The sequence below is a fragment of the Fukomys damarensis genome, unplaced genomic scaffold (assembly GCF_012274545.1).
Source record: "Fukomys damarensis isolate Sample0158 unplaced genomic scaffold, DMR_v1.0_HiC HiC_scaffold_39, whole genome shotgun sequence".
Lineage (NCBI taxonomy): Eukaryota > Metazoa > Chordata > Mammalia > Rodentia > Bathyergidae > Fukomys > Fukomys damarensis.
In genome coordinates this window covers 46,485,703-46,495,286 of record NW_022900951.1, presented here as the reverse complement: position 1 = coordinate 46,495,286, position 9,584 = coordinate 46,485,703, and the positions used below count along the sequence as shown (strand labels likewise).

At 39.0% G+C, this 9,584-nt stretch overlaps 1 pseudogene; it reads left to right on the top strand.

The window, feature by feature from the left end:
• The first annotated feature begins 1,615 nt into the window (after positions 1 to 1,615).
• Positions 1,616 to 2,624, top strand: LOC104865944 (annotated as a pseudogene).
• Positions 2,625 to 9,584: the final 6,960 nt, after the last annotated feature.

Below are 9,584 nucleotides of genomic sequence, written 5' to 3'. Positions count from 1 at the left end.
ACAGCTTTCTCCCCGGGGAGTGGAATCATTGAGTCATTGCTGTTCTGTTCTCTGCTCCTCTAAGCCCAAGTGACAGAATCATTTCTGATGCTGTACCTGTCCTTAAATCTGGAATATATGTTTTGCCATCCCTGGGACCTGATTTACCACCGTGCCCTATTGACTCAAATTTTCAAATGGCAGCTATAATCTACTTCCTGTGCTCGACTCTTCAGAGCACTCCTTCCCTTGGGCCAAGCTAGTACTGTGCCCTGCTCTCCAAGGTCAATGTCATAGTTGCAATCCAAGCTCCTGGGCCTGAGCTGCTGGGGGCACCTCAGAGTCACACACCCCATCTCTGTGGACAATCTACATCAAATCCTGCCACACAAAGTGAACCTGCATCCTGAGACTCAGGTACCATGTTACATTTGTGAGACCTTCAGCTTAGCACCCCAGCTCCAGCTCCACAGCTACACTGATCCTCTGTGCCCTGGGACCTAGTATCATGCAGATGCTTGTAGGCCGTCTTAGTTCCAACATCAAGGAACTGAAGAAAATCATTAAATCACAGGAAAAAAGATCACAAAAGAGGAAGCAAGGAAGAAAAATATCTATATAACAACAGTAGCCAGGCGTGGTGGCGCATGCCTGTAATCCCAGCACTCAGGAGGCTGAGGCAGGAGGATCGCTGTAAATTCAAGACCAGCCTGAGCTACATAGTGAGTTCCAGGTCAGTCTCAACTACATAGTGAGATCCTGTCTCAAAAAAACAAAAAAAAAAAAGCCAGAAAATAATTAACAAAAAGGTAGTAACAAGACCTCACTATTAATTACTTTGAACATAAATGATGAAATTCTTCAATCAAAAGACATAGAGTGTCTGAAAAAAAATTGAGCAATATGCTGCCTACAATAAACTCACTTTAGTATTAAGGACATACATAGATTACAAGTAAAGGAAGAGAAGAAGATATTTCATGCAAATGGTAACTAAAAGCAATCAGGGGTGGCTATACATATAACAGATAAAATAGACTTTCAAGAAAAAACTGTCATAAGAGGAATGACCTAAATATATGAAGAAAATATCAATGTACATGAAAAGAGAAATAGAAAACAATAGAATAATAAGACAGGACTTCAATTTTCCACTTTCAATAATAGAGAGATGACTCAGACAGAAAATTAATAAGAAAATACTGGAGTTGAAATGCACTGTAGACAAAATGGACCTAACAGATACTTAACTTTCTATCTAACAGCCGCAAAATACATACTTTTCTGTAGTGCACAGGAACATTCTCCAGGGTATACCATATGGCAGGCCACAAAACAAATTTTAACAAATTTAAGATTGAAACCATCAAATATTGTTTCCAACTACAGTGGCATAAAATTAGAAATAATTAACAGGAAGAAGTTCAGAAACTGTACAAATGCATGGAAATTAAACATGCTCCTGACCAAGCAAGGGGTCAATGAAGAAATTCATTGAAAAATTTGAAAATTTCTTGAGACAAATGAAAACAGGAATAAAATATACCAAACCCTATGGAATACAGCAAAGCAGTACTTACTCACAGGACCATTTAAAGGAATAAACATCTACTTCAAAAAGCAGGAGAGTCCGTGCTGTAGCCGCTGGCTCCCGCCTCCGCCGCCGCCGCCGCCCAGCAGAAGATGGCCTTGCCTCCCACATACGTTGATCTCGGCAAATCTGCCAGGGATGTCTTCACCAAGGGCTATGGGTTTGGACTAATAAAACTTGATTTGAAAACCAAATCCGAGAATGGATTGGAATTCACAAGCTCGGGCTCAGCCAACACAGAGACCACCAAAGTGACAGGCAGTCTGGAAACCAAGTACAGGTGGACAGAGTACGGCCTGAAGTTCACGGAGAAGTGGAACACGGACAACACCCTAGGCACCGAGATCACCGTGGAAGATCAGCTTGCGCGTGGACTGAAGTTGACCTTCGATTCATCGTTCTCACCTAACACCGGGAAAAAAAATGCTAAAATCAAGACGGGGTACAAGCCGGAGCACATCAGCCTGGGCTGCGACGTGGACTTCGACATCGCGGGGCCCTCGATCCGCGGAGCCCTGGTGCTGGGCTATGAGGGCTGGCTGGCTGGCTACCAGATGAACTTTGAGACTGCCAAGTCCCGAGTGACCCAGAGCAACTTTGCAGTGGGCTACAAGATGGATGAGTTCCAGCATCACACTAATGTGAACGATGGGACAGAATTTGGTGGCTCCATTTACCAGAAGGTGAACAAGAAGCTGGAGACTGCTCAGTCTTGCCTGGACAGCAGGAAACAGTAACACTCGCTTTGGAATAGCAGCCAAGTACCAGATCGACTCTGACGCCTGCTTCTCGGCCAAGGTGAGCAACTCCAGCCTGATTGGTTTATGATACACTCAGACCCTAAAGCCAGGAATGAAGCTGACACTGTCAGCTCTGCTGGATGGCAAGAATGTCAACGCTGGTGGCCACAAACTTGGTCTAGGACTGGAATTACAAGCATAAATGAATACTGTACAATTGTTAATTTTAAACTATTTTGCAGCATAGCTACCTTCAGAATTTAGTGTACCTTTTAATGTTGTATGTCTGGGATGCAAGAATTGCTAAAAAAAAACAAAAAAACAAAATCATGTTAGACCTCCAGGTGAAAGATGATTCAGCTTTAAGGTGTTACCAATTCAGAGGTACAGGAGAAGCCTGATTCCAAAAAAGGTCCTTTCAGGTATAGACTTGGGGGGAACTAGGTAGCTCCTCGAAAGATGCCAGGTCCCTTTTTTAAAATCTAGATGTGACTGCAAGTGAAAGTTGATCATGTGTAGACACTTAGTAAATCTGCATTGAGTAAATGAATGAAATGGTGACTTTCTGAGAGTCAGACCTTAGTTTCCTAACTCTAATTGGTGAGAAGCTCAAGGCTTGATGGTGTGTACAAATTCGTCTGAAAGGGACTTTTTTAGGCAGATCTTCACAACCTGTTCCTACCCTAGCCCCTCATCACCTTTTACACCAAAAGTAGTCCACAGGGTGTGGTAGCTGGGTTTTTTTTTGTGCCATTTTGGGGTGAAGAAGGTGGATGTAATGAAGCCAGTCATTCAGGATTTAATTCCTTTTCATGTTGCGGTTTTTTTTTTTTTTTTTTTTTGCCCTTGCACAAGTGTATGACCAGCAACAAGCTGGGACATGCGTAACTGTGATCACACGGTGACAACACTAGGAATCTCAATTGGGCTTATGTTGTATTCTTAACAGTTGATTTTTCAGCAGTTTAATGAGTACATTTTGGAGTCTTCCATTTTGTGTGGAGTTAGATCCTCCCCTTCAAATGCTGTAATTAGCATCACTTAAGATAAAACTTGAATAAAATATTGAAACCTCAAAAAAAAAAAAGCAGGAGAGATTTTAAATAAATATCCTAAAGTTGTTCCTCTTCCAAGATTTAGCTATTATTAATTGTGTTGCTATAAACATGGGTATACAAGTATCACTGTAATATGATGTCTTTAGCTGGGTGAAATGGAATTTCTTTTTTTCTTCTTCTTTTTTGGTACTGGAGATTGAACTCAGGACTTTGTACTTGTGAGGCAGGAGTGGTGCCACTGAGCTAAATCCCTGGCCCTGGAATTTCTAATTTTAGTTTTTTGAGGAAATTTCATACTGATTTGCATAATGATTGTACTGGTTTACACACCCACCCACAATGCAAAAATTTCACCATTCCCCACCCTTTCAACCTGGCCAGCATTTGTTGTTTTATGGTTCTTGATTTGTAGGAAAATGGATGCACTTTGAGACCATAATGCTTAGTGTAAAATATCAAGCATAGAAGCTTAATTGTCTTGTATGAAAAACTCAAATTATAAATAATTTAAAGACCAAAATAAAAGGTAGATAATACAAAACAGTGAGATAGACCTTTTACAAATAAGAAAGGGATCTAGAGGTGGAGAAAGGGGGAGGTAGGGGAAGGAAAGCTGACGTGAAAAGGACTAAGATTCCATACGTACATGTACGAACTCCCCAGGATGACGGTATTTATTATGTATCTCAAACATGTAATAATAATTTTAAAAGATGCACCTCAAGAAACTAGAAAAAATTAGCAGAAAAAAAGAAATAATAAAGCAGAATTAAATGAAATAGAGATTTTTTTCAATAAAAAAAGTTCAACCAAGAGGCATTTATTTTTATTTTTCTCCTTTCTGGTGTGTTTACTTTTAAAGATAAACAAAATCAACAACCCTTTAGTCACACAGAAAAAAAGACATAAATAAAATAAAAAACAAAAAAGGAGATGTTATAATTGGTATCAAAAGAATGAAGGGTCTATTATAAAACATTATATGCCAAAAAATTAGATAACCTAGAAGGAATAGATAAATTCTAGACACATACAACCTACCAAGATTAAATCATGAAGGAGTAGAAAATAAGAACAGCTACCCTCCTTGGCATATGACTCCTTTAGGTAGCTCATTCCACATTCCTCATGTCCCAGTTGAATCCTCAACGTAGCAAAATAAATCTACAGAAAATATAAAATTGCTCTTTTCCCCTTTGTATGAACTACCATTCAGAGACAATCCGTCTCTAAAGCCAGTGATAGGGGAGTATAAGCACCTTCAGAATGAGCAGAGACACGATTGAGGCTCATGAAAAAACACAACAATTTAAGAGATGAGACCATTTTGAAGAAATGCTTACCTTTGAAACAGACATGCTTCAATAATAGATGATAATTTTATAAATTTGTAAATTAATATTCTCAATGGTATTTGAGAAGATGTTTCATCTCTGAAGAGGTAACTTAACTTTCAGATGAAAGATGTGGCCATTGAATTTGAAAATGCACTAGTGATAGTGGCCAGTACATTGGATATTGTCACAAAACAAGTCAGTTATTTAGAGCATAGGTTCAAGAAATTCTATAATTTTAAAACATACAGATAAATATGATAAGTCAAAAGAAAAGCAACATAAAATAATTACATTGGTAAGAAAAACAATCCTATAAGAATCCAGGCAACAGAAAGTAGGCTGGATAAGAAGGAAAAATTAGGTCAACTTCAGATTTCTCTTCTAGGCCACTAAATGTGAGAACACAATTAAGCAATACCTAGGAGCTAGGGGGAATCCAATATTGCAACCCAAGAATTGTATAGCACACTAATCACTCACCCAAGAGGGCAGAAATGACATTCCCAGACATACAGGGACTCAGAAGGTAAACACCTGGCTATAGCTTCTTGGATGAATGCTGAATCCATGCCCCAAACTAGATCAGTCAGTACGCTGAGAACTGGACATGGGACCCTGAGGGACTGATCAAGAAGATAATTCTGGGCACTTGAATTGAAAGGTCATTTAGAATCAAGTTAAGAATTACTGAACTGTAAACCTGTGTGATATTATGACCTACATATTTGTGGGGTTTTTCCTTGGTTCCTGGTTCCTAACTCCCCCCTTAAGGCAGATCATAAAAGCTCTAGTCTATTCAACCTTTCTCCAAGCAATTTTCTCTGATACTAGAAGATAAGACCTATTCAGTTCACGTTTTGCCCAATACCAGAGAGGAAGGAATGCTGCACAGAGAGGGTAGGGAAAATCAAGACAGGCCTTGCTGAGTTTCCCTACTCAGTCTTGTCAGCCTTAGATATGCAATGAAGTCTCCATGAAAACCCAAAGGACAAGGTTTGGAGAGCATCCAGGTGCTTGAACATGTGGAATTTCCTGGAGGGTGATGCACCTAGGGAAAGCTTGGAAGTTTCACATTCCTTCCCCTACACCTTAACCTACATATTTCTTCATCTATATCCTCTGTAATAACCTTAATAATAAACCAGTTAATATGAATGTTTTCCTAAGTTCTATAAGTTGCTCAAATAAAGTATTCAAACCCAAGGAGGTAATTGTGGGAAATCTGATTTATAGCTGATTGGTAAAAAGCACAAATATGACAACTTGTGTGTTCTGGCTAGCATTTAAAGTAGGGGAGAGGCAGTCTTGGGACTGAGCCCTCAGTCCTTGGGATCTGAGAATATCTCCAGATAAACACTGTCAAAATTGAAGTAGATTAAATATGGAGATATCTCAAAAAGCTAGGATTAAAAGTCTCATTTGACACAGCTTTACCTCTGCTGGGTATCTTTCCAAAAGAATTCAAAGAATCATGCCACATTGATATATGTGCACCCATGTTTATAGTGGCACAGTTTGTAATAGCTAAAACTTGGAAACAGCCCAATTGCCCATGAATTGGAGACTGGATAAAGAAGATGTGGGGTTTTTTTCTATAAAATGGAGTACTACTCAGCCATAAAGAATGAGAAGTTTGGGAAGGGGATTTGGCTCAGTGGTTCTGCCACTTGCCTCCAAGGGCAAGGACCCGAGTTCGATTCTGGGTACAAAAAATAAGAGAGAGAGAGAGAGAGAGAGAGAGAAACTAGAGACATTTATAGCTAAATGGATGCACACTGAGGCCATACTCTTATCTGAAATAGACACACATGTGTAAATACCGAATACCTTTTCTGGTGTGAGAAACTAAAAGTGTAAATAAGGTTCAAATTGTATAGTTGATAATGTGAAATAGGAAGAAAAGGGCTAAAGGAGTAGGGGAACTGGGAAGGGTAGAGGAAAGGAAAGAAGGGAAAAGAAAAAAATATGAGAAAAGGAAAAATGGAAACAAAGTCATTGTAAATAGGGAAGGATGGAGGGGGTGAAGGGAGGGCAGGGGAGTGGGGAAAAAATGAGAACCAAGACCTGTCATGTAAACGTACAAGATCCCAATGATGAATGTAACTGTACTATATACCTAAAATATACCAATAAACTTAATGGAAAAATTGAAGTGGATTAAAGCACACACAACTGGCATCAACAGCTGCCAAATTGTTTGTTTTGTGGAGAAAAATCATCAGACATCTGGTTTCAGAAGTGATATTTGTTGTCAACTTGAATTTTGTTCTTTTAACTCAAAGTGCAAGTTAAAGTTATGATGGAATAGTGAGGATTCTACAAATCTGATTTGCAGAAAGAAGTAGGATAATGGAGCCAATCCTGAGAGAAAAAGAAAAGAGAAAGAATACTTATTTCTGGTCCTTAGATATTTATAGAATTTGTCTGTTGTATTATGTTCTATTAGTTTTATGAAACCACTTTTTGTCATTTTTCATGTTATTTCTGTATTAGTTAAGGTTTGAGTTGCAAGTAACATAAACAAACTTGGATTAGATTATACAAGAAAGGAAATGTTTTATAAGGATACAAGAGTGGCCTGAGAAATCCACAGGCTGGAAAAACTGGGCCCCAGGAAGGAACCAAGATCTAAAACACTGTAGAGAACTCAAGAAGTCCTTGCTTTCCATCTCCAATATTTGCTTCTCTACAAATATTTCCTTCATTCTTCTCCTTCTTACTGTCAATTGATTCCCAGTGCTTCTTGGCCCACAAGGTGATTACCAAAATGACTACCAATAGCTGTTAAGCTATTAACAGACAGCTATTAAACTAAGCCTGGAATCTCTTAGTCTCAGTTCCAAAATAAAAGGCTTAATTTCTTCCGTTTGGACCAGATGCTCATTCACAGTCCATGCCTAGAGGTCAGGGTCATGTCTACAAACTTAACGTGTGGGACACCATGCCTGTGTCTCCAGGGCAGTTCCAAAGTTCTCCTACAAAGTGTTGTATTAGTCTATTTGCTGTTATTATAACAAAATACATCAGGCCTGCTAACTTTGTAAAGAAAAGAAGTTTATTTAGCTCACAGTTGTGGAGGTTCAAGAACATAGCACCTGCAGTGATTCAGCCCCTCTGAGGCCTCTCATGGCAGATGGCATCACAACACCAGAAACAAAGAGCTCACATCGCAAAACAGGAAGTCAGAGAGTGATTCAGGAATCGGATTGCTCTTATAGCAGTGCTCTCTAGAAAGAATGGGGCTCTCAGGAGATCTAGCTTAATCCATTCAGAGAGCAGCACCATCAATGACCTAAGGAACCACAAGGCCCACCACATAAAGGTATCATCACCTCCCACATCACCACACCAAGGATCAAGTCAGTCTCCAACACAAGAAACATTGAAGGATACGCTCCAATCATATCCACAGCATAGCAAATGTCTACTACAGATTGTCTTAATTAAAAATCAATGCATTAAATGGTAATAACTGTTGCTGATTAAATGGAGAAATCAGGACACTCATATATTTTTATGGGAATATAAATGATGTCGTGGCTTTGGAAAATAGTTGGCAGTTCCTCTAATGGTAAACTATAGAGTTGCCATATAACCTAGCAGTTCCACTATTTGGCATATTCCTGAAAAAATTTGAAAATATAGGTCCATGCAAATGCTTGTTCCTAGCAGCATTATCCATAATATCCCCAAAGCAGAAACAACTCAAACGTACCTCAATCAATGAATACATTGTGATATATTTAAATAATTTAATATTATTCAGCTATAAGAAGAATAAACTACTGATACATGCTAAAACATGGACACATTTTTATTTATTTATTTTTTGGTACCAGGGACAGAACTCAGGACCTTGCGCTTGTGGGTCAGGAGCATTGCCACTGAGCTAAATCACAGATAAATCTTGAAAACACATTAAATGAAAAGTTCATATACGGTAAAATTTGATTTATATGGAATGTTCAGAGAAGAGAACTACTTAGAGATAAGAAGTACTTGCCAAGGACTAGTGGAGGGAGGGATAGGGAGAGACTGCTAAGGCAAAGGAAGTTTTCTTATGGGATAATGTAAAGGTTTTAGAACATTCAATTGCTAAAATTAAGTGTTGGTGATAGTCACACAACCTTGCAAATATTCTAAAAATATTATATTTTACATTTTAAAGGGTGAATTTTATCTTATGTGAATTATGTCTCAACAGAAAATTGTATGAGAAAGTAATTAATATCGAAAAAGACCTCAAATAATAAAAATATGTCAGATATGAGCCATGACCTGCATAGTCAGAGGCTTCTATAAGGAGCAGTGGAGCCACAGAACCTCCATCTGGCTTTGTTAGGTCAGCAGGAGCAGGAATGAGCCACAGGGGAACCACGATCTTGAGGGCTCGGTCCTTGGGCCTGTAGGACACCAAGGACCTGGAAAAAAGTCACCTACGACACCGTTCTGACAACACTGTCTTGGCAAGGCAGGAGAATATGGAAAAGTAGCAATCAGCAGCAAAAGACATCTTCTCTAGAACGCAGAATCTATACACCTGAAAAATAACAACTTGATGAAGAGAAAAAACAAATACATATCTAGGAGTTGGTAGGAAACTAACAGGAAAATAAAAAAAACTACAGAGAAGCTGGGAAAGTGGAGCACAATTCAGAAAAAAGGGTGCAGCAGTCTGGAAACTTCATTCCAACTCCTGGAGAAGGGAACCAATCTCCACAGATAGGAGGTAAGCCCCCAGGGTTGGCAGCTCCAGGGACATATCATAGCCAAAATGTCAGAAGTCCAACACAAGGACAAAACCTTAAAGCTGTTTTTGTAAAAAGGGAACAAATCGCTTATAAATGTTTACCCATTTGTTAAGGCTTGTGTTTAGATG